Here is a 24,676-nt window from a genome sequence, read left to right on the forward strand (position 1 = left end):
TTAAGATGATGTGTAATAAAAACTCTTTTGCCAGGGTAAGGTATTTTGTGTTACTCTTTTAATTGTATTTAACACTAATGGTTTTTCAGCATCTTTAACTCGTTATTATTATCTGCTCTGATATTATTAAGAGGGAGAGAGAACTTAAGGATGATTTATTTCCTAGGAAGACACTGAACAAAGGCCCTGCCCACTCCACTGAAATGTAGTGAAGATTTGACAACTGCTCCTAGCAGTCTGGTATAGCTCCGTTGTGCTAGATTTGCGGAAGTGCAGTAGTGGCAGCGATATTTCCCCTTTTGTGTGCAGTTAAAGAACCTGCTTTTCAGAATTCTTTCATGCCTACAAGTGGGATTGCAGTTTCAAAAGAGATTACCAAAATTAAATCTTTTCTGAAAAACTGGCCTAAACGTCTCCTCTATTCCAGAATTTCAAGTTTCAGTTCTTTAGTTAAATAAGTTTTGCTATCTAAAGGTTTGTATTTAAACCACAGGTTTCTATATTGTGTTTGTTTGCAGTTATGGCAGTGGAAAAGGCTATTTAGGCTCATGACAAAATATTTTGACTAGCTTCTTCCTACTTAGTCATTTGTTTGTCCTCAGTATATGTTTATTGTGAATTGTCTTCCCAAGAGATTATAAACAAGATGGTAGCTTTCACTAGCTGATCTTTGCTGTCATTTAATGATGGGCTGATCCAGGAGGTTCTATACAAAGGGGGTTTGTCAGACTGGGTCTAAAATTTGTGGAAATAATGTCATTACCAGAATACATCAGAAAAAAAAGCCCAGTAACTTCATTGCAAGACAGTTAAGGTTGCTAAGAGACAGAATGTAATTATCTGCCAATTTGTTTACCATTCCCAAACACTTAGAAGGGCGAGAGCTGTGGACTGCCCTGAATTCTAAGCTATGTGCAAAATAAGCCGAATGCATTTTGTTGTCAAACGAGGTTTTAAAAAGAGCATATGAAAATTACTTGAGGGCTTTAAGTTTGACCTCTGGTTTTCTCTAAATGTATAATATCTGTTATATTCACTTCCCTTTCACTCTTGAAATCTACCTACATTGCATGTATTTTAACTGATATTTCAGAAAATGTGAAAAAAGGAAATGTATAGAAACATACAGTTATTTTAGTAACAGACTTACAGCTACGCTTTCTTGAAAATGATACTTTCTTACTTTAATAGTAGCAATGTTCAGCGTTCCTGTATTATGATTACTTTATTGATGTATGCTGATGTTAATTTCAGGTTGACCAGCATGAGTCATTGACTTATTTTATGTTTCTTTTTCTAAAATGTTTTGTGTTGTGCTTGCACTTTGAGATAAGTACTACAATTTATTTTGGGTGCAAACTAAGTTTGTGCCACGATGAAGTTTGCATTTCTGTGTGTCACTGTGACTATTATGTAGACAGTATAAGATTTATGCCATCCTAAGATATTAATTTTCTTGGTTTTAAGGGTGTGCATCTGGTAAATTAAGTACAGGCAGTAAAAAGAGAGAATTAGAGGTTTCTCCCTCTGTTTTTGGAATGGTAATATCTTCCATTGCTTTTTCTTTAATGGAAATAAAGATTCATTTTTAGCTAATGTGGAACACTAGCTGTAAAATTGAAGAACTCACCACAGTACTGAAGGAATAACCACTTCTGACCAGCTTAATAGTAAGCTCAAATTGAATCGGTACTCAGTCAGTAGCTCTGACTGTCGTGCTAACATCTGTCCATACATGTGCATTACTGTTTTGTGGGACGTTGCTCTGGGAAGGTTGGGGCAGAGGGTTGTCCTGGAATGTGCTCTTTGGCCTCTGTACCCAGCCCCAGTGAGGACTGTGAATCCTTCTGTTCACTGAAGTTCATCAGGACAGATGAAAGTAGATGTTTTCAATCAAGCTTCAGCATAACCAAACTGCAGGTCACTTTCCCAGAAAAAATTGTCCCAGAACAACTTTACCTGCCAAACCCTTTTTACATAGATGCAGGTCACCTCTCACCTTCTAGCCACCTCTTCAGGGAAGCACACCAGATTTTTATGGATATGGTATCAGCCCCTCAATGCCCAAACTCATTCTTTGATCCTTGTGGCTGCAGGAGTCTTAGTTAAGTTCTGATGAAACATCTTTTGAAGACTGCATCGGAAACAATAGAGTTGCAGGCACATTGCCCTGTTTCACAGACGATCTTTGTTTTAACTTCCACTGGTAGCAATCCAAAGGTGAAAGTCAGCATTGGGTAGCCAAAGGATTAAGTCCCACTTGTGCCCCTGACACCTGCTGACTGCTCTGGAAAGCTGTCTCCTAGGCCACAGGAGCTCAGCAAGGGCTTTCTGGTGGTTGCTTCTTTTCTCCATAGGGTCCCAGTGATCTTCTGGTGGATCCCATGTATAATGTCAACAAAATGGCATGCTGCCTTAAGAAAAGGAGCTGAGTCTCTGCCAGTGAAGTCTAGGAGGGCAAAGCTTTGTTGCTGGGTGATCTATTTTGACTGCAACACTAACACCCACATGCTGTGTCTGGATGCAGAAAACCCTAAGAGTGAGGAGATGCCATTCCATGAAGGGGTTTGCTGCAATTTTCTTTTCCTTTTTTTTTTTTTTTTTTTTCTTTATTTTTGGTTGTGTGATGATTTTCTTTCCTACTCCCTACTAAACATATCAGGACAAAAATAGTGTCATTTAAATAGTATTCCTTTACATATTTCAACTTCTAGATGCACAGTTGTCAAGATGAAGAAGAATTTAATCTGAAACTTTTCCTCCTCTTTGTACAGCAGTCTGAATCTCCTAACTTTTTTCTCTTTTTCATTTTTCAGAATCACTTTGGGGTGTTCTTTGAGAGCAAATGAAATGCAGTGACATAAAGCAGAAAGGGAGGTTGGTTATTTTCAACCTTTCATGCAAATAAGGGGAAGGAAAAAGCTTTTTTCAGTCTTTCTCTTTAATGGCAAGGTCATCAGAACTGCATATTTATTGTAGACCTCATATTGTAATGTACTTTGTAAAAGACTGGGATAAACACTGTAGTGATGATGTTGACACTGTGAATAAGGTGATGCTATGTGTACTTCGCTGTTTCTTTGGCACACAGCATTTCCTACACAGTTTCCAATTTTGCTATCTGTAATCACCAGCTCTCCACCCTTATGTTGCAATATGGAGATAATGTAAGTAAAATCTAAAAAAGGAACTAAATGTCTTTGATACTGAAATTTTTGGAATGATGTATGCAGAAGGGTCTTTCCCTTGTATGTTTTCTATTTTGAGATACTGGTGATAATCATGCCTTTTATAATTTTATTATGAGGACTAGCCATTTTAGTTGATAGTTATTTGCAAAAGAGACCTTATTTTTTTAATGGAATATATGGATGCTTATATTTTTATTGAATTAAAGAAATGTAAATAATTGTTCAATGCACATTAACAGTTAGTTTACAGATATGTGTTAACTATAGTAGTCTAGTTCATGAGATAATGCATAATTTAAGTAGTGTTTTATTCTAGCATGTCCTCTAGTGCTGTACATAGTCACACTAACCTCCTACCACAAGGTCAATTCCATGTTTAAATGGCATATAGGAGGTCTTCTTTATTAGTAAACAATATTTTGCCATTACTTTTTTGTATAATTAAAAAAATCTGTTATCCTTCCGTACCATATCACTTCTACCATGGCATTTTGTATTAAGATAGAGTAAAATGCTTTTGGTGGAAAAAGCTGTCAGTATATCCGATGGCCTTTAATATGCTTGACAGATTTATTGTACTACTCTGATACTTAATTGTATCTGGTTTCACAAAGTTGCACTAACCTGTGTTGAGTGTTTCTATGGCTTGTGGTCAAATTTTGCATGATCTGCAGAGGCGCTTTCCTGAGCTCAAGCCTTCGGGTTCACTGTATCTGACACTCATTCTTCTGAGTACATTAAATTTTACGGGGCAGCACAACCACCAGCTGCTCAGTACTTGGATTTACTGCTTATGCAGTAGCTGGTTTGTATGTAAGTGTTGCAGTGCCTCCTGCTCCCTGAAGCCAGGGGACTGCAGGAGGCTGGGAGATGACCTTATGTTATGGGGGGTGGCTTGGATGGCAAGCGCTACAGCTCAACTCCTTTGGGGCAGCTGCAAGTCCCATCTGAGCATGGAGCCAGGGCACAAGATACAGCTGTTTTTCTCAGAGCTATAGCCAACCTGTGTGCAACTGTGTGTAGCTCCAGAAGAGAGCTGCTGTCACCTGGCATGGGCCTGCAGCTCCTGAGGAAGGGGATTTGTACAAATAAGAATGTAACTTCAGGAGCTTTCTTTGGATGCTTATTAACTGTGTTTAAAACAGGCATTGTGTGTAAGTCCAGATGTCTCTTGGAGGCTACTAGGTTCTACTTTATTTAACTAAGTAAAAATACCTGCTACAGGAGTTGTTTTTTTGTGGTGTGAGGATTGTTTTTTGTTGTGGTTTTTTTTTTTTTTTTGTGGTTGGAACGTAGCTCTGATGACTAACAGTAGTGTTCCTACACAGTCATCTTTACTTTGTTTAACATGATGGCTCTCAGTGTATTAGCCTTTGGAGAACTCGGCTACCATTGGAGAATTCAGCTACCATTAAAAGGGAAAGAATTTCAGATCTGCTTGTTATAAAGGACTGGTATTCACTGAAGGTGAATTCACGGCTTGTTCCAATTCTGCTCTTTTGTGCTTTGATGCCTGCTGGAAGACTGAAGATGAGAACATTAAAGGAATCCAGCTGAGGGCAGGTAAATACTTCTTGGGCTCACCTAGTGGAGTGCTAGGTGATGAGCAAAAAATGCAAGTGCCACTTCTTTTCCATCAGATCCATTTGGTCTTTCTGGCTGGTGTTGATATCCAAGCAATGGATTTGTGGCCTTGATTTCTACAGTAACAATAGTATTTTCCAAATGTTATCAGAAATCTTAGGGAAGATGATTAAGTTTTCCAGTACTGTGATGCAACACAGACAGAGTATTTTAGTTCTTCAAAACAAATACTGCTTGAAACATTTATTATAGTGCCTGAATTAGCCCAATGACTTAACAAGCCATAAGGAGAGCCAAATACTGGAGCAGGAAATTGAATGTGAAGGCAATTCCATTTTGAAGCTAACACCTCAAGAAAATATATGATGAACAAAGTAGCAGTATCTCAGATTGAGCTCTGCTGCTTTATCACGGCCCCTTCTGAAGACAATGACAGGAAGTGTTCCTATTAACAAACCTCCCTGCTTCACTCCTAGGCCTTAAAGCTTGCCCAAACTCACCAGCAGCATGACTGCATCATTACAGATGGCTAGACCAGCCCTCTGTCCAAGTTATGATCTGGAGACCATTTGCTTTTCTCCTGTTGATAGAGGAGGAAAGATCAGGTCAGTGGTAACTGATGTATGTCTGCATGTTGTGGTGCAGACACAGGGCTGTGAAGGCGAGCTGATTTTTCACTCTTGGTTTCTTGTGTGAAAAACTGTCTTCACTAGAAACTTCTGTCGGCCTATCTGCTGCTTGTTTATCAAGCCTGAAAAGTGGGTCAGGCCCATGTGTATTCTTGTCAACTATGGCAGAAATATTGCACAATGTTGCTTTTTCTATTTCTAATTGTAACAGCACAGTGAGACTATGCTGATAGTTATGAGCTGCATGCTTTGAAAGCTGCAGGTACAGATTCCCACAACTTTCCCTTCTTACAGAACAGAGCTCAAGAATGGTGAGAAAAGGGTTATTAGAAGTAGATGAGATCAAAGCAAGGCAAAGAAACACATCAGACAAATCATGCAAGAGTAAAAATATTTAATGTGTTTAGAATTCTCCTGGTCTAATATCACCAAATGTAGCAAATAATAACACAGCATCTATTGTCTTTCTGTGCTTTCTTACTCTGCAGATCATTAGTTAATAATTAAGTCCGTCCTGAGAAATTTTTTTCTCAACTCCACAGTCACGTTTTCTTCCTACAAAAGAACTGTGATAAACTGAAAAATCATTATGCAGACTTTCAAAATTCTGTTCTGTAGGAAATTCTACATCTTCCAAACTCTTCTTTCCAACTAAAACCAAAACCAGAGTTGTTTGGTCTGGGTTTTTTTTCCCCATGTGAAGTTAATTTAAAAGGCAAGGTCTAAGGGTTTGGGGTTTTTTCTATATGCAATTTTAAAATACTGAAATTAAAGGTCACTTCATTTTGAAACATCTACATGTTAAAAGCTTCAAATGTCACCACTGAACACTGATTCAGTGGATATGATTGCTTTTAAGTGTTTGTTTTTCAACATAAAATACTATCAAAACTGGCATAGGCTGCAGAAAGTCTTGCTTGCAGCAAAATCCTTCATAATTTTTTCACATAAAGTACCCTGTCAGAAGATTCTAGATAAGCTCTGGTATAAATGTGTGAGTGATACTTAGGAGATGCAAAAAAACCTTCATTCTGCTTGTTTAAAATGATCACCTGTATCTCTTCTCCCTGCAAGGCAGCACAGCTTTTAATCTGCTATATCCCTTTGATGCTTGTTCTGTCCTCTGGGTTTGCTATGGTTCCTACACTGGTGACAGCAGGAAAATGTGAGCGTGTAGGCGTGAAGCACATAGGGGCAGCTGAGCAGTATGTCTTCTATTAATCCAATAAAAAGTCTAGAGGCAGTAAAAGGGGGCCTGAATTAGTATATATCTAATAGACGTAAGATCGTGTGAAGGCCAACAGTGGTTGATCTATGTTTATTTCAATGTGCTTTATGAACCATCAGTGATTCAGGGTGCCACTTGTTTCATAGTACTTGTTGTCAGTCTTGTGGAAGAAACTCTCCACCACCAGAGTCAATGAGCAGAAATAGAACAGAGAAGAGCCAGCAGAGGAACTGAAATTCTCAGCTGTTTTCTGCCAAAACAAAAGGAACAGAGTGGTAAGATATAATTATGTGCTGTTGGCAGTTTGCAGTCCCACAACCCACCCTTTCTGTTTCTTGGTATGGGAACTGGAAGTCCTTTCTCCCATGTCCTCCACTGTATATGGAAACCTTCTGTCAGCTTTCAGTGAAGAAGAGAAGGTAAGGTCTCTACTAAATGACCACATAGAAGTAACATATAAAAATTAATTTAGGTGTACTCTGCAATATAATCTTTCTCTAGCAAATTCATTAATAGGCTATGCATCAAAGGCCTTTTAATTTCACTGAAGAGCAAATTGAACTTTGTTTCACTTAAAACATTTAATTTTCTATGCTTTGCCTTTTTTCCTCACTTAAGTCCAAGACTGTTAATATTGCTGTTATTATTTACATGACTGTTTATTTTTTCCATTTTTTGGTCATGTAGATCAAAGAAGGAGAGCAGATGTACATGTAATGAAAACTGAGGTGCTTGTTTGCTAACAGTAGCCATTTCCTATACAGCTTGGGTTTGGGCACTCGCAATACTTTGAGACCTGCTGCCTGGACTACAAAGTTTAGACTCCTCCTGTAAAAGTCAAAACATGGCAAATATTTCATGTTTCGTGACCCTGTGAACTGATGTGTTGACAGTTTTATGTGTGTGGTGAGAGTTGCAGTTTTGGTGAGTGCAAGGCTTTACAGTATATAAGTGACCTTTTGGTTTGTGAAGTTGGACATCTCTTGGCTTTGCAAACCACAGCTGCATTCATGAGCAGATGGTGCTCAGATTCAGTCATTTGCAGGTTTAATTTTGCACTATATCTCAATGTAAATGCCTCCACCTATATGACCTACATGTTAAAAGTTGTGATAGAAGGTTTCTGGATGTGCAGGATTGCCTGAACATTTACTGTATGGCTGTAAGTAACTCAGTGTTAGAATTTGCAAGGGGATGCAAGTCTCGGACTTGCCAGAGCTTTTGGTTTAAAAGGCTGCAGTAGTCTTAGGATAGCTAAGGTGAGTGGAACTTGTTCAGAAGGGTGAGCATGAAATGACAGCTTGAGAAAGAAATATACTGCCTGCTACTTTTCTGTCTTTCTCCATGAAGTCAAAACATTAAGCTCTTTATAGTTTGAACTAAAACAAATTTCAGGTTATTTGATCAAAATTGATTCCTTCCCTCCTCAGTGATGTCTTCAATTTGCAGTAATATTCAGTTTCTTCATTGTGGCTATGAGACTACAGGATATAAAGATATCTAATCTTGCTGGTTTACCACTGTGTTTTTTTAAAGCTTGGGATATTTATTAGAAACAGTCAAATACCAGCAGAAGTAATTTGATGAGTAATTTGTTTGACAAGCAGTGGCAAAGTTCCTTGGATGATTCATACTCTCCAATTGCCTCACCTAAAGCTTTGTAGTTGCTTTGCTTTCACTGCTATGTCCTCATTTGTCTCTTTGCAATACGTTCTGCTGAAAGTGATGCAAATCACTTTTCCCAGTCCTTTTCATCTTTCTCTCTGTGTATGCATGGGAAACAGTGAAACATATCCAAATCTGAGCATTTTTGAGCCTGTAGTGGCTAAGGCTTTTATGGCATGCACTCAGACCCCACTCTGAGCCCACTAATTTGAACATAGAAGGGGAACATGAGATCCAGTTGTGCATTCTTTCGAACAAATGTCTCTTATAATCTGATGAAGCATTTGGGAGTGAATTGAGCTTAATCTTAAAAGTAGCCAGTTTTGTCCCACTGGAGTTTTAGAACCTCATTGCATAGATGATTTAAAATGTAGTTTTCAGCCTAAAGCAAGTAGGTTTCTGGAGTAGAGTTCTCAGTCTCTTGCATCTCTTTTTTTTTGTTTGTTTTTTTCTATTTATGGAGTGCCTTGAAACAACAGGACAGAGGTCTTCTCAACATGACATGATCTGTGGCCATTTTTTGTAAGATGGAGTTTCCACTTCTACCAGCTGTGTTGGTATTCATTTAGGTCTTTTATGCCTACTCATGAAGGAAACAGTTAAGACAGTTTATTCTTTATCCTCTTCCTTGCAGACTGATGCTTTTGATATGCTTTTTAATGTGTATGTGTGATGGGTCTGTGGTCAGGTCATATTATACCCACACTGGAAAAAAACCTGGATGGTCAAAAACCCTTACAATTTTGTAATTATAATGAAGGCTTGTATGTCTGTTCCTCTAATTGCCTCAAGTGAACCATTTCCTGACCATGTTAATAATGCATCCTATTACAATAACCAGGTCTCAACCATGTTAGAATACCTGTTAATTTGGGATGATAGTTGTAAAAAAAGAGAATGAAGCACCTCTGCAGAATATGTTAAATTTGCTTCCACTTTGATTTCATTGTATTTGTCCAGATGAGAACCCAAATATTGATTTCAACTGTTTCCAAAAATCTTTAATACCTTCTCCAACTTTTCCTAAACCTGTAATTTGTCGTGAAGCAGCGAGGGCTGACATCAGAGCTAACGTAGCTTCCTGTATACTAGAGTGTAACATTTGGGGTGAACTCATTCCTGAACTTTATTTGCAATAAATTATTGGGAAATTGCTATTTTCTCATCTCTGTATGGTTTATTTGAGAGTAGCCTGTTTCATTTTGGTGCTATTAGAGTAGATGTAGAATGATGCTACTGATGTAGAATGCTTCATTATTCATTTGTACTCCAAGTAAATAGTTCAGTCCTTCTGCTTGCTATGACCATCATGCTGCTGAAACTGTCAGAGATTGTAGTAAGCAAAACAAAAGGCCACGAGCACTCCAGGTCTTTTAGCAATACTGCAGCAATCTTTCCTTACAATTGCATAAGCAAGCAACAAATACAGTACAATCAAGTTGCCTTTCTCATCTCAGCACTTCGTGCTCATTAGTGTCTTTCCACCATGTGGAGTTGTTCCATCCCAAGGGAGATGAAATCCCACCTGAGAAGTTGTTCCTTCTTAGGCTGATGCATACACCAGCTGTTTCACGTCTCTTTTCTTTGAAGGTGTGACAGACTGTGAAGGAACAACCGAAGTGGCTGCTGACATCGCGTGCGATGGCTAGTAGGCTCTCTGCATCCTGGTGTTCACTCAGCAAATCAAGAGCATTAAATTAAGGCAGTAGGCCCTGCGTGCCATTTGACAGTAATGGTGTGTTAAACCCACTGCTGTCTGTACATTAGAGGGATCACTCATAAAATCATAATGCTTTTTGAAAGGATGTTCCCTGATGCACCCTCAGCTAAATTTTCCTGGCTTTGTGGGGTTGTTTGGGAAAAGAGGGCACTAAGAGGAGTCTCGTTCTGCCTTGTGACTGCTGAGAAAATGTCAAGAGATAAGCAGAGCCTGACATCTGGAGGGATGCAGTGACAACACCTTCCATGTGCCTCTTGGCACCAAGGAGGAGCCACTTGCCTTTCTGTCGTTATGAGCATGACGGAGATCTTGCTTCTTACTGCAGGTTTTTTACAGCTTTCTGTAAATCTTGGGCATCATCAAAGAGAACAGGCTAGCTAGACTTTAGGTATGATCCAGTAGGACATTTTTCTGTGTACCAGTACTACCTACGATGTGGAAGTCTTTTGTATGTAGTGATAAATTACTTTCAAATTCCTTGGTTAAACTGTGTCTAGATCAAAATCTTGAAGAAACAAGGCTATGTTATAAACTGACAAGTTTGAGTTAATTTCCTAAGCAATACTTCATAATTAAATATTTTAATTTTCTGATCCTGGTCATTAACTTGCTGTGGTCGTTTTAGTTATTCTTTCTCTCCCAGACAGCTCACTCAAAAATAATGATTCCTTTTAAAGGCACTGTGATTGTCAGGACTATTCCTAGTCTGTAAAGTATTATGTGATAGGTAATTTCCACCCATTTCTCTTTGTAGACTTGGGACTGATAGGGTAGGTGCCAAACTGTCATGCTATAGCCTTTGGTAATTAAAATATACCACAGTATTAGTACTGGTTCTAGATAATTACTTGTTTTTCAAGCAAAGCTTTAACAAACAATATTATGGAAGGTCTCCTGAAATTTGGTTTAAAAAGCTTTTCTTGTGCCACAGAAAGCAGAGATTATATTTTTCAGGTAGGGCTATTTGGAAACCAGTTGGTACCATTTAATGTAAGAGATGGTTGAGTGATTTGTGGAAAATAAGGTTATCTGACAAATTCAGCCCATATTTCAGTTCATAAATCATTCATAAGCTGATCGTGACTTCCACAATGCATTAATTATTCATAAGCGCTCACTGAATACTTTGTGCAAACAAATTTCAGCCTATAGAGTACCCGTGAGTTGTTTTGTGTTTGTTATTCTTAGTGTGCGATCATGGTGTTTGGTTTTATTTTCTTACTGTACACAAGTTGGATGGTAGTAGATAACATTGAATAGTTTGCAAAGAAATGGCATACCTTTCTTGTATGAGACAAAGACTCTTTGTGTTTTGCTTTGCCATTGTTTCTTTTAACTCAAAAGCATTAGTGGGTCTGTAGCTGCTTACATCTTCAAGCAGAAGCCCACAAAGATGTGGTTCAGTTGGGCCAATTCTGCTTAAGAATTGGAAGTCCAAACTCCTAGTGTTGTCCAGTTCTGCATGCATTTTTCTCAGGAAGTGTTTTAATGCCTACTTCCTAATTAGCCCTCTCGTCTTCCTTTTTTTTTTTTTTTTAATTTTCCCATTCCCTTCAACAGAATTTTTGCATGTGCTGCTTTGATGTTTTCATCTTTATGAAAACTGTGATTCATCTGGTTTCCAGGAGAGCAGGGTGTTGGGGAAGGGGAAAGGGGTGAGGAGTAGGAGATGGTACGAGCTGATAAACAATAACAAAAAAAGATCTCCTGGAAATTATTTATGTTTCAAAAGTCATCAATATGAGGGCTTGAGCTGATGGTAAAGAAATTCTCAGCCCCATTTAAGTTAGACAAGAGGTTAAAGTGTGGGGAGTATCCTGTTAGAGGAACAATGTTGGAGAGACTGTTGTTTGATCTGCCCTGCCATAAGCAGCACTCTAGGGGGCAAAAAGTTGCTGAAGTAGGGCTTTGGAGAGAAGGAGTTACTTCACTCTCTGCCACTGTTACGGAATATGGCTTTAAAACCATTAAAACTGTTTTCCTTTCCTTCTTCCCTTTTTGCCTGCTTCTTCTATTCAAACTATGAACTACTTGCAGAAGAGACTATGTCTGATTGTGTTTGTGCTGTACATATGATGGGGGCCCGGTGGCATGTGAGGGATGCACCAAGTGACTTGCCTATGGGTCCTTTCACTCAGCCCCTGTGGAAGTGATGTGATGTATCCTGTGTACTTCCTGAGTAATGCTCCTTTAATTTATTTTTTTTTTCCTTCATCATCTTAAGCTGAAAGCTGCTGGCTCAGAGGCCATTGATGATTTTAGGAGTCTCAAGCTGTTTTAATTCCTTTGTCTTGCCAGGCTTGTTTTTAATAATGGAAAACATCTAAATAAAAGGAAGGTATCATTCCTTAATTGAGGATTCTGGGGGAGACTAAAGTTCAGATGCCATTATTTCTATTAGCCTGTAGGAAAACAACTGGAGGCAAGTTTTCAGTTTTCTATTCATTATAGAGAGTAGATGAATTATGAAAAGAGATTGGCAAGGTACTCCTTAGATAGTTGTTGAGATGTAAATTTTGAGGCAACAGACCTTTTTATCAGTAGTTTGGGTTAACAGACTGTTAACCCTGGTTTGTTTCGAAGTGATACTGAGCTGTTTTATTGTGAGGAGAAGTAGAATAGGTTGTAAAACTGCTAGTTATAACTGTATGTTCAGTGTTCCAGGTTTTTTGTTATTGTGGACATCAGATATCTTGTGCACCAGACATTTGGAGATATAAGCAAACCCCATCTTTTGTGTATACACCCACAGGTAGAGTCCTGGAGTTACTAATATTCATATTCTTGATGAGAAAAAGTTGCACACATCCTAATTATTCCTGTTTGGAAGCAATAAATACTAAGGTTGTCTGGTATTTGTACAACTGCATCATCATCTAAAGAAGATTTAAAAACAGCCACAAGCTTCACACTAGAATGGCACTTCTGAAGGCCTGGGCATTGAGTACAGTTCAGGAGAAAATCTGAGGCACTGGCTATTTGAATTTATATTTGGATGCTAGAATTAAATCAGAGAGAAAGGATACAGCCCAGAAGTCCTGTGAGATGTGTGACATTGTTCAAGTTGCATTCCTCAGCCTGTGTCTCTCTTTCTGTGTAGTATTTGTAATGTCAAGAGGTGAGTCTGGATAACTTCTTCAGGAGGCCTGGATGCCTCTGACCTACTAGTATGAAAGTCAGAGACTTTCTGTTACCAGGTAAAGGTACAATTTTGTGATGACCATACCTACTTGGTGTCAGACACAACATGGTGACCTGTTATCATCATTGTATCAGACAGCAATTTTTGCAGGTCTGTTTGGAAATAGTTCCCTTGTTTACATCCACTAGTTCTACACTTGGAAGGAGAAAATAAATGAACATCCCCATTGCCATCACTGGATATTAGCCCAGTTTCTGGATTAGAAACATATCCCATATGTGAGTTTAGGCACTGAACCTTGGTGTTTGGCCTTCAGTCATAATTCTCTTAATCCAGATAGGTCTCAAAAATTTGGAAAAATTTAATGAAATATCTAGTTCTGCATTCAGATTTCACTGCCTATTAGGTGCTCTCATAAGCTTTGCCAGTCTCTGAGCCACAGAAATGAAGCTGTGTTTTCTGAGTAAGATGCAACCAGATGTTCTGCTGGAGTGGGACTGGATAGTTATGAGAAATATTTTCTCATGTCTAGAATTAAGCCTTCCAAGGTAGGAACACTTCACACTTGGAGCAGTATGTTTACTGAGAAGAATTTTCTGTTGTGCTTCCAAATAAAAGGGTTCTGTGAAAGAAGGGCAGGTAGAACTTCTTAAACCAGTTCTGCTGCCAAAACTAGTGCTTCCTAAAGCTTCACCCTCACTGTAAAATGATGACTAATGTACCATCTTTTGTAGCACTGTTTATGTTTGAGATAGAAAAGCAAGCGTCTATATTAAAGGGCTCATCTTTTACAAGCCCTTAGTTCGCCTTCAATGCTTTAGTATGTACTACTACTAATAATGTTGAAGAGATGCCATTATGCCATATGCCCTTTCATTGTACTCTAGGGAGTATTTGCAAGTACACAGAGATAAATGTAAGTTACTGCTGTGATAATCAAACCATGTGTGTCATGGCACATTGAAATGATATACTATTTAATAAAAAACCTTTATTTAATTAAGCAACATTTCATTTAAAAACAGGTATAGGCCTTTATCTTGTATATAAGATTGAATATATATATGCATCATGGAAAAGCCCAAAATTCTGTAAGCAGTAACTGAAGATTGCTTGATCAGATCTGGAGACCTCAAGAAAAGGGATCACTTATGTTCTCTCACATACTGTGCTTAAATAATCTTTCCCTTCTTCCTCTGCTTTACTGGGTGCTAATCAGCTGTGTAATTGAATTGGCAACACTTTTCATTGCTTGGGTTATCAGTCCATATTTTTTGCTAAATTCAGCCATCCTTATGTCTAAAAAATATATGAGCTTTTGAATGGACATTCACAGCTGGAGATTTTCAGTCACTCAGTAAATAACAGAGACAATGGAGTTATTTTCATTTTTTCATGTTCTTGTTCTAGATTTTCTCTTTTCTGAAGACTTGTGTTAAAGTTTATAGTTTGCTGAATGAGAATACATATTTCTAAAGGATTTCAATAGAAGGACAAAATGCTATAAGTGTACTCCGCCTTCCCTGTTCAAGAAGTTATCCATCTAAAATGTATCCTTTTTTGTTTTGCCAGATTTGATTAGTTCAGGACATTTGCAGAACTTTCATCCTCTCTGACTACTCCTAAATATTTCCATAGCTGCAAACAACATTTCTGTAGCTAGCAGGAGGATATACCAACCTACTCCAGCCCAGAATAACCTCCTTAAAACAAGAAATCCTTCATGAAATAACACTGGGTCCTAATGCTGGAGAGGGAAGAAGGAATCACTATGTGGCTAAAAATGAGATTCTAATTATGCATAAACTGAATAAAGTAGGAATTGGTTAATTGGCACCAACACAAAGAATTTGCAGAAAACAACCCAGGGCTAGCTCCTGCTGCATCCAGTTGATGGAAGGGTTCTCACCCACTCAAATAGAAACAGAACCAAGCTCCAAGTGACTCTAGCATTTTAACTGCTGTTTGTTTGGGTTTTTTGTGATCTTTCTTTCTTTTCTTTACTCCTGACAACCTAGCTGTCAGGAGACTAACCTGCTATTTAATCTAATGATGTGTTTACATTTATTAATCAATTTGAATATATATCTTCCTCAGTGTGACATTCTTCCCCCTTGTCTCCTCCCCCAGATCTAAGCTGGCAGCATTCAAAGTGATGAGTATCTTTCTTCCTTTTTTACTTGAAAAAGTGGCACAGAAGTTAAAGTACTTGAAAGAGATTGTTATCTCTCCATAGCTATTGTATAATTAAACAACCTCTCCATACCAATGTACCGTCTCCTTGATCTTTAAGTATGAAAACAAAAAGAAGAGGCATCTCCTATGTTTGTCTCATCTAACAGATGAGCTTTAGCTTTTCACCTTTCTGCTCTAAACTGGTTTGGCTTTGCTGGAAAGAAGCTGAACTAGGCCAAAAAGATTTGCATGCTGCTATATGAAACTACTAATATAATCTCTCTAACAACTGATAAAATTGTGCAGATGTGTGATCAATTATAGCCTGGTCAAATGTGACCTTTTAAATATAGGATAGGATGTGTGCAATGACTTGCAAGATATAATGTGGAGTTTTAGGCTATGGACAAGGGAATGCTTTGCTTGTCCCTTTTGCTCAGCATGTCTCAAATAGATTTTAGCTGTAGCAAATTAGGTAGAGCTAGATGAAATGAGAGCCACCTCCAGCTGAATTATCCAACTTAAAACAGCTTTAGCATGCTATTTTTAGATTTAAATATTCCTGCTTCATGGTGGGAGATGCCAAAGTTAATCTGCTTATGAAGATTCAGACTTCTAAAGTTTCCACATGGGGTCTGTTCAAGAAGAAAATAGATTTCTGGTTTAGTGTTTTAAACAAATTTAACTTTGGATTTTTAATTTAGCTGGAGGAAGCAAGTTGCTATCCAAGACCACATTTTGGTAGAGAAATCCTTACTGAGCCAAATTTTCAAACGTGCAACCTCACATTGTGCCACTGACTTTGAAGCTACAGGATTTCTGCCATCAGGCAAGGAATTTGCTTCTCTGGAATCAGTCAGTGTGAGTGGTAGGAGAGGGGACAAGATGACATAGCACCAGACACTCCTTGTTTTCAACTGTTTCCACAAAAAAAAAAAAAAAAAGCCTGATCAAAGGTGTTTAAAAATATCTCTGCTATTACTATAAATGGCAGTAGACTGACTGTATAGAACTGTAAAAGTCAACTCAAATGAGACAGGTGACAGCATTTTACTCAGTTTCAGACTCACTGCACTATGGCTTAATGAAAGCATCTTCTAAAAGCTAGTTTGAGCTCTAATTCATTGTTATATATAACATAATGATAACTATTAGTGTTACTGAACAACGGTAGAGGGCTGAATGTGCAAATAGCTTTTCCTCTAGTCTGGAAGTAAATGTTACTGGCGTGGCTGCAATCCCAGCTGGCTGCTTAAAGAAATGTGTCAAGGGATCACAGGAATATAGACATCAGTGGTGCATTTGGAATTAAAGCTTGCTCTGAGCGCTTGAGTCCTTTGCTCTCCTTAAAGATTTCCAGCACGGTGCAATGTGGGTAACTAGCACAAAGAACCTGTCCAAGCTAGTGTCTCAAGTATGGTTTCAGATAAGTTTTCTCTAAGGAAAATATTTGTCTTTAAATCTTTTCAGCTCTAATTAAGCCCACGTACCTACATTTTATGTCTGTGTGAGCTGTAATTGCTAACGTTTGCACAGAGAAGCAAATGAGGAGCTGCCATGGCTGCTTGGTAAAATGCAAGCAAGCATAATCTGTTGGTCAGGCCCAGTCAGTTTTAATGACTGACTGGTTCTTGTGAAAAAGGATGCAGCTCTGCTGTATTTGGAGCCTGCTTCAAATAAATATGACTTCTCTTCAGAACTAGGGATTGCAAACTCTTCTTCCCTTCAGGGATTAGACTGCTTTGTGGCAGCACTGCCAGGGGAAAAGGCTGCTTGGTGTAGGCTGGGAAAAGCTTGGGAAAGGGCTGTGCTTGAGAGAGGAACTGCAGCCACAGGACAGAGGAGCCTTTGCTTCCCTCCCAGTCCATGATATAGGTATCAAAAGCACAAGGCTAGGCTAGCAGCTTAGGATAACAGCTACAGAAATAAGGGAGAGAGGAGTAGTTGTAGCTAGCTGGGTAGTGAAGAACCGATTCATTTCTTGGCTCCTGTCCTGCTGGTGCAGCAGGTAGGTGTGGGCGTGATGGAGTTGTCTTATCCCCCCTTTTCTTCTTCTCTTGAGGCAGTAGGAGCCACTTGCTAATATGCCCATGGCAGAGAGGATGGATTCAAGCACAAAGGAGAATGCTTCATTTCTTCTGTTTGTGGGTTTGCTTGTTCTGGATGAATGGACTGAAATGATTCTGTGGAGAATGGTTATGTGGGAGGTATGTGCACTTCTGCCTCCAGGCAATATCTACCTTGCTTCTGGAATTGTTCTTTTGGCCTGATTTTTCACCTTGCCCAGTTATCAGTGTAAATCAAGGAATAGTTACAGAGATTAATTTATACTACTGAAATGTTACTGATGTGTTAAACTGGTGTGAAATCAGTCTAGCTACTCATGTCAGCTCCCTGGGAGTAGTGAAGGAGCTGAATGCTTCCATCCAACAGAAAAAATCACTGCATGAAAATTCAGTACCTTGTCTGAGACTTCAGCAAGGGCTTCACTGTCCTCAGGTGAAGTACCAGGTGAGGTACATCAATGTCTGCTAGTGAACCAAAACCACAGGTCTATTGCATCAGCTTTTATTTACCAGAGTTAAAATGGAGTTTATTCTTTGGAGGTATTACTGTCACTCATTATTAAAGGTTTAGTTTATGGTTTCTTTATTATTGGTTTAGAATTAATTTCTTTCCCACTTCATGAATATTAGCTATGTAAAAATAAAGGCTTTAATTGACTGAGTTAACTTTCCCAATATGCATCAGTCCCACTCTGTCCCACACGTGTAGCCAGAAGGGCAGAATAAAAGTGACATATGGTAAAAGGAAGCAGAATGTCTAAGCTCAGGTCATTAAAGTGGTAATAATAAAGGCTTCACCAAATGGAAAATACCATCAGTCTACTTCAAACTGTCTTGATCAACACTCAATTCATTTTTATTGTTTATAGTGTTAATTATTTTTTAAAGTATAAATTTAATTCATAGAATGGTTGTTAGATTGTAAATAACTGAATGCTGAAGCTTTTCCTCCAATAAAATTGTAATTGGCCTTTTAAAGTAACTACACTAATAAATTCCCCTTTTCCTTCCTCCTCATACTTAAGAAAGCAGAGATTCTTAGTTGCTGTAAATCAGTATAATTCCTTTAGTCCTGTGAATTTTTGCTGGCCTACACCAGCTGAGAATGGGGCCCAAAGCAAGGCTGAGGCAAGGGAAGAGAAACATCACCTACAAGGTATTAATGTATAGGATTGTTACTCTGGCTGAAGTCAATGCTTTGCCACTTAGAGAGAAGCAAAACAAGGCATTAAAATTATTTATACTCATTGAGATGTTTTTATACACAGTGATAGAACTTTGGAGTAAAAAATATTATTCCATTTTGCAGTTGCTGCTATTTACATATTAAACTGATTTTATTAATGTACTAAACAAATGATAGCTGTAATGCACCACTTTTCCTCAGTATGTCTTAAGTACCTATGTGTTGCTTGTTGTAGCACCTCTGCACCTTCTGATCCGCAGCGTAGCTGATCTCAACTGTGTGGCTGTAAAATGGGGCAAAAACCTAGATTCATCCCATTTTAGCCCCATGGCCTGAATCACCAGAAGTATGTTTGAACTGCTTGGGCACCTGCTGTGGAAGGACCAGAGTGTCCAAAGAGTGAATACTTTCATGAATGATGATATGAATGATTCAGCCAGGCTGCTCAAACAGTGTGTGATGAGGCAGAGAGATGAATGGAGGTCTTCCAAATTTTGAACTGCCTGTGACTTCAGGAGTACCCTTTCCTTTGCAGCAATCTTAGGCCGTTCTGACATTTTACTCTTATTCTCTCTGCTGTTTCTGATAGCAGCCGTGCCTAGAGATCATTTCTTTCTTAATTACTTTATCCAAGAGGATTTAGTTGATGCACAAGAGTCACAAGGGTGATTCAGGTTTCTTTGCTTATTGTCAATATATTTCTGGGTTTTGGGTGTTCTCTCTCTCCCACTTGGTGGTTAGTGTATTTCCAGGATGCTTAATCTACAGATTCTGCATTAAATACCGAGGCTTGTACATGCACCCATTACAGTTTTGCACGTGTACAGAAGATTTTATACATGGCAATACACATTTTCAAGTGCAGTGATCCAATTTTCTTGAGTTTGTACCTGCAGATTCGGTGTACCTTTGCATTCATACGGCAGGTATGTGGTATTCTGGCAGCAATTTGCCCTGCACAGGAGTGTGGCAGAAGACCTAGGATGGTCCTGGAATTTGACTCTAGTTTTGGGTGCTGGGTTGTGAAAGCACATAACCATGCTTCTCCGCAGGATGTAGAGCAGAGATCTCCCCCTTACTGCCAGCATCCCCCCAGCCTCCATAGTCCCTTTGAGTTCTAGAGAAAGGAGCTGCCCAAGATGTCACTTAGTGATACTGTTGTAGCTGCAGTCTCCCCGTTGCACATGGAGAACCATTCCTCCTCTTACAGACATTGGGAGTGTATAAATACACCAGAAATTGGCCCTTATGTGTCAGATTCCAAGAAACCTGCTCTGGTGACTCATTATCCTGAGTCTGGAGGGTGGATTGCTGATTCCCTGTAAATAGCACTTAGTCTGGTCTCAACCTGTTAAAAGTGTATGACGATTAACTTTTTCCAAGTGTTTCATTTTGACAGCACTATAAACAAAAGCACTTCTATGCATCTTTCTTTGCTGAATTATTTATTTGAATTTAGATATGAATCATTCTTCATTGCAGAATACAGTGCAGTCAGGTCCTAGTACTAAAACATCAGTGCTAATTAGCTGGAAATAAAATTGTCAAAAATACTTGATCCTAATTAGGGTCTTTTTAATGTTTATACACTGTGGACTTGATCTTCCTCCCAATGACTGTGTAAATCTGGAATGCTTTCAGTGACTCTAGTATAGTATTCATGCAAATAAGCTGATAACTTTATGGCTTGTTCTCATGGTTATTATATGCTGTTAGCTAAATAAGAAAGCTGTTCAAACTTTAAATTGTTCAATTAAGTAAAATCAGCCCACATGCTTCCTACTGCATATTTAAAGCATAGAAACTTTTGCAGCTATACAATTCAAGAAGTATAGATCTGACCATACTCTGAAAAGTGACTATATACTCTATTTAGCATACAAATATGTGTAGATAATTAACTGACTTCTTTTTATATTAGCTGAAATTGTTCAGTTTGTATGGCTAAAGTATTAGAGTTGATCTGCCTGACAAGCGATACTGAGTCATATGTGTTAAAAGTCACTTAGGTCCTCTAGGTTTCCCCACATAGTTCATTTTACCATTCTGTCTCTTTCTCTTTGAAATCAATTATCTGTTTGTCTTATTCTTAAGTGAAGCTCAGCTACTTCTTGATGTAATTCCTCAGCTGTTCACCATCCATTTTCCCAATCTCCACGTTCATCAAAACACGCAATCCTCTAATATTGCCTCAGCTTTGTGCTTCTGTCCCAAGAGTTTTCTAGAATAACTTCTGGTGGTTGGGCCCAAACCCCAGATTTAACCAGATGTGACATGGATTTGGATTTAGTATTTTACTCTGTGTCTTCACAATTGAGACAAGGTTTACATTTGTATCTGAACCTCATTGAACTTTGAAATAGGTCACATGTAGTGAACCTGCAGGATCTTATCCTTGATGAGCAGGAATTATTGAATCTTGAGTTCTCTCACTGACTCAGTGATCTGCCAGGACCTCCAGGAGGTCTTCTGCAATTCCTCCAGTCCAGACTTTGTGTTATGTCTCTCTAAGGTCCATGTCCTCTACTTTATAAGTGTAAAGACAAAAAAAGGTGTGTCGTCTTTGTTTTTCTGAAATAAAAGTGAACTTCAAAAATCATAACTGCTTTTGTTAAGAACTAAATTCAAATGCACTTATGCCGAAACAACATAGCTGTAAACTGTTTATTTTTGCAGCTACATAAGTAGAAGACTTTTTTTTACAGCAAATAATTGACATGTTATTTTTCTCCTTTATAAATTGCTTAAGGGGGGCTTATGATTTTATTCATATATTTATAAATTTGTTATAACTGTTTGGATAATTCTGTAGATAACTCTTGAGTTGTTAAATAGTTTATAAGCAATTTATTTTGAGGTTTTTTTACTTCAAAATTCAGTGGTTACCAGTAGCTAGTTTCCTCGGTTCATGACTAGCTCTGGGTTCTCACTTTTTCATGGTCTGTAGGATGAGTGTTGGGTCCCCGTTTGGGACCTTTAAGGGCAATTGCAATAGAAAGGAAATAATAGTGGCTTTAAGTGGGCTGATTTAGCAGTGCAGCATATTAGGTTTCTGGTATGACCACTCCACTTTGAATCTTGCTGTCTGGGAGTATTCTCTTATGTTTAGCCCTAGCCTAAGACAGGTCTGAATAGATCCCAGATCCGGGTGAATTACCTCAGACATTTACCTTAGGATTTGCTCACCCCAGGGTCTCTTAGATCAGGTAAGAATAGAAACTGTTTTGCTGTTTAGTTGAGGATTAGAGAGGTCTTCTGAAGAAATGGGTAATTTCTTTTCCATATAGGTCCTGAATGAATACCCAGAGGAAACTCTCTCCCTGTGCCAGCCTCCTTTGCTGTCCTGCGTTCTGCTTTATGGGGATTTGAGCCTGATTCTGTCCTGCTGCAGCCCCATTAGCACAGTCTGGAGAGGCCAGCTAGGAAGTGCACAGATGTATAGTGACACATACATTTGTGTTTGATGAAATACGATTCAATAAATGGAGAGATTGCATTTATCTTCTGTCTGAGGAGGTTGAGTAGGAAATGGGAGGTGCCTCAGAAGGGGCTATTCAGCGTGCTTTAGGTTATATCTCATTTCATTCCAGAAACTCCAACTCGGTCAAATCTGCTGCATTTAAGATGACTGTAATGAGGGATGTAATGTCTCTGTGAATTACCTGAAAATCTTTTAAAAGCTCTGTCGCTATTCTTTCTCTTGAGATTAAAGACTAATCTTGGGTATATGCCATCTAGGAATCTACCTAATTAACTGAGGTTATATGCTGGTCAGTAAGAGATACTTTATGAAGGACAGAGGAATTGTTCTAGCATTTGAAAAGTCAGTAATTGGGCACATCATTCCCCTGGAGATCAGTCTGAGGAGAAGGAGCTAGGAAAGTCCTGATCTCCTAACAGGACGCTCCTATTTCATGAGATGAACCACAATGAACTCCTATTTCATAAGACTTTCCCACAAAGTGGCTGGGTTGCATGAGGACTTCTGACTGGGCGGAAGACAAGGCTCAAAGCATGTATGGCATCCAAGAAAGCTGGTGGCTATTCATAGATCCAAAGGTATTTCCTCTAGTTATAAAGCAAAATTCCCTTTCTAGTCTAGTGAGTAAAAAGTATAAGGATGTTATCAGCCCTTCTCTTCACAGAGACAGTTTCATGCAGTACTGCAGCAGTTCTGCAGCCCCTTTTGCTTCATCGCTTTCCCTGCCTTTCCCCAGCTGCACTGAACTCTACTCCCTGACTGGCTCCCAACTCTCAGAGCATTTTAACTTGTAAAACATAGTTGCTCATATGGAGCGACTGCTTTTCTCGTTCCTTAAAGATCCATTGTCTCTGTTTGGCTTTTGTCACTGATACTGCTCGCTGGCTAGTTCTCCTGGGTCTTGTGTTGTGCAGACTAGAAGGAAGGGGTCTTGTTTGTCCAAGAGCAAGATGAGGACTGTGGCTTGTATTTGCAAGCTTGAGTGAATTATTGCTCCCAGCTGTCCTCCTTACCTTGCTGTTGGGAATGGCTAAATAAGATGTATCCCCTCCCTAATCACTGCAGTTTGCAATCAGGCCTCATATTGATATGCTGGGCTTCAAAAGATGGTTGGACTACTGCTTGATCTGCCTGCTGTGGGATCAAACATGAGGAGGGTGGTCACTTCACAGTGCCAGCTGAATTTGGTTTTCATCATGTCAGAAGTGACTTGCCTTGAGGGAATGGGATGAGGAACAGAATTCCAGCTGGATGGAGAGTGGTAAGAGCTCAGCCTTTCATTGATTTGGCATCAGTCCTTCAATGGGAAGGCCTCATGATGGTTAATACCCACTGTGAGAATTTTGAGGTGATTAATAGTTATTAAAGAGGGTTTGTTTCTCCCACTGAGCTTTTCTTAAATTTGTGCTGTGAAGCCTGCTCAGCGATGTAGTATAGAAGCAGAGTATTTGGATCATACTGTACTAATGAGTCATTTTCCTGACCAGCTCAGGCCAGCAGTAATACAGATCCTTCAAGCCAGGGTCACCCAGCTTCTGCCCATCCCTGGGCCAACAACTATTCAGGTTGACCTTGAAACAGAGAGTTGAAGTTCTGTATGTTCCAGAACACTAGGAAGCCTTTAAAAAAGGCTTGCAGCTTACTGGTGGCCTGCACTTGTAGGCAGGGCTGATCCAAAGGCACACCCTGCTTATACTTGTTTAGCCAACATTACCAGGAACATTATTATTCCCTAGTTTCCACTGATGAGGAAATATTTCGTTGGTAACTCACTACCCTAAGCAATAGCAGCAAGAGAAGCCCACAGTGGAAGCCAAAATTCAAATTCAATTCAGAGAGTAAAATCCTGGTGCTGTTGAACTTGGAGGTAGAAGACATCATTGGTGCAAGGTGCTCACATCCATGGTGCTCGGATCTAGGACAAACACAGTACAGGCTTGGGAAGGGATGGCAATCTTAATTCCTTTTCACATGATGTAAACTTAAATTGGGTCCCTAGGTATAGTTCAATAATAAATACATAGTCAACTACTGAACTTTTGAAAGTTTTCCCTGTAACATTATAAAATATGCAAAGTGTTGCTTGAGAGATTGAAATGGTTTCTTCACAGTCATGTTTATTCAGTAGATCATACATGTTTTGTTTTAAATCCTTTATTAGGGTTATGCAGAAGTTATTTTGTTCTAGTAGCTAAATCAATATTTAGGCAGGTTTAAGCTACTTATAATTTTTCCAAGGCACTGGGATAGCTTATTGTTCATTAATCTATCCTAAAAGAACATATCTAGAATGTATTTTTAAGTACTTTGAAGAAATATTATGACACTTTGTTGACAAGGTAACTCCATCTAGACAGCAACATGAGGAAAAACTGAAAAGGCAGGGATTACTTGACTTTGAAAGGGAAGTCTTTCAAAGAACATTCTTGTTAAGTATTTCTCTGAGCTGAAACTGATGAACAGAAAGTTGTGTTGTGGATTTTGACGCTTTTTTCACCATAACCTAGGACAATGAGTTCTACCAGTGCATGATAATATTAAGTACTTATTTTTATGTATTGTGCACAAAAGTGCTTTATAAAGCACTGGGAAAATAGACAGTTTCTTGA

General features: G+C 38.8%; 1 protein-coding gene across 4 annotated transcripts in view; it reads left to right on the forward strand.

Moving 5' to 3' along the window:
- Positions 1-24,676, forward strand: part of NYAP2 (neuronal tyrosine-phosphorylated phosphoinositide-3-kinase adaptor 2) — a 144,759-nt gene that overhangs the window by 19,825 nt on the left and 100,258 nt on the right. The gene's annotated exons all lie outside the window — the stretch shown is intronic.

Source organism: Athene noctua, chromosome 8, assembly GCF_965140245.1.
Source record: "Athene noctua chromosome 8, bAthNoc1.hap1.1, whole genome shotgun sequence".
Lineage (NCBI taxonomy): Eukaryota > Metazoa > Chordata > Aves > Strigiformes > Strigidae > Athene > Athene noctua.